Below are 1,811 nucleotides of genomic sequence, written 5' to 3' on the forward strand. Positions count from 1 at the left end.
ATTTGTGCATTTGTTGTTATGTTTGTTATCCAATTTTTACAAAAGATTAGGTCCCATAGTTTTATTCTTTTGTTTTCTTCCAGGAATTTTATGGTTTTAGGTTTAACATTTAGGTCTTTGATCCATTTTGAGTTAGTTTTTGTGTATGGTGTGAGGTATGGGTCCTGTTTCATTTTTGTGCAGGTAGATATCCAGTTTTGCCAGCACCATTTATTAAAGAGACTGTTTCTGCCCAATTGAACGGACATTGACACCTTGTCAAAAATAAGTTTTTCAGCAATGGCTGGGGCTTAATTCTGAATTCTCAATTCTATTCCACTGGTCTGCATGTCTATTGCTGAACCAATACAAAACTGTTTTGATTATAGTGGCCATACAGTATGTTTTGATATCAGGGAGTGTGAGGCCTCCTGCTTTGTTCTTTTTCTTAATGCTTTGGCTATTTGGGGTTTCTTTCCACATAAAGTTGTTCATTAATTTTTCCATTTCAGTAAAGAATATTGTTGTGATTTGTATCAAGATTTCATTGAATCTGTACATTGCTTTAGGTAGAATTGACATTTTCATTATATTAAGACTTCCAATCCATGAGCATAGGATGTCTTTCCATTTTTGTAGGTCTCTTATAGTAGTTTTATAATTTTATAATTTTCAGTGTATACATCTTTTATGTCCATGGTTAGGTTAATACCTAAAAACAGGTATTTTAGCAATTTGGGGGCTGTTGTAAATGGTATTGTTTTCTTGATTTTTTTTTTTTCCAGAATACTCTTTGTTAGTGAAGAGGAACCCAACTGATTTTTGTGTGTTGATCTTGTACCCTGCAACATTGCTGAATTCTTCTATTAGTTTCAACAGTTTTCTTGTGGAATGTAGGGTCTTCTATGTATAGGATCATGTCATCTGCAAATAGAAATAGTTTTCTTTTCTGATTTGGATACCTTTTATTTCTCTTTCTTGTCTTATTTCTCTGGCTAGGACTTCCAGTTAAAAGTTAAATCAAAGTGATGATAGTGGGTATCTTTGACTTGTCCCCATTCTCAAAGGGAAGGCTCTCAACCTTTCTCCATTCAGTATAATGTTGGCTGTTGGTTTTGCATATATGCCCTTAATTATGTTGAGAAATTTCCCTTCTGTTCTTATTTTGCTGAGAGTTTTTTTTTTTAAATCAGGAGACAGTGTTAAATTTTATTGAATGCCTTTTCTGCATTGATTGATATGATCATACGGTTCTTTGCCTTTATTTTATTTATGTGGTAGATTACCTTGATTGATTTTCTAATGTTGAACCACCTTTGTAATCCTGGTATGAATCCCACTTGATTATGGTGTATGATTTTTTGATATGTTTCTGAAGTCTGTTGGCTAGAATTTTGTTGAAAATGTTTGCATCCATGTTCATAAGAGATACGGGTCAGTAAATTTTTTTGTGATGTCCTTGCCTTGTTTAGGTATCAGTGTTATTCTGGCTTCATAGAAAGAGTTTGGTAGTGTTCCTTCCTCTTCTATGTTTTTGAAGAGATTGAGTAGGGTTGGTGTCAACTCTTTTCTGAATGTATGGTAGAATTTCCCAGTGTAGCCATCTGGTCCTGGACTTTTGTAGTTGTTGTTGTTAGTAGTTTTTTGATGACATCTTTAATCTCTTCTTTTGTAATGGATCTGTTAAAATTTTCTACTTCTGTTTATGTTAGTGTGGGTAGGTAGTGTGTTTCTAGGAATTTGTCCATTTTACCTAGGTTTTCAAATTTGTTGCAGTACAATTTTTTATAGTAATCTGTTATGATCTTCTTTATCTCTGTTGGATTGGTTGT

Source organism: Trichechus manatus, unplaced genomic scaffold (assembly GCF_000243295.1).
Source record: "Trichechus manatus latirostris isolate Lorelei unplaced genomic scaffold, TriManLat1.0 scaffold00144, whole genome shotgun sequence".
In the NCBI taxonomy this organism is placed as follows: Eukaryota; Metazoa; Chordata; class Mammalia; order Sirenia; family Trichechidae; genus Trichechus; species Trichechus manatus.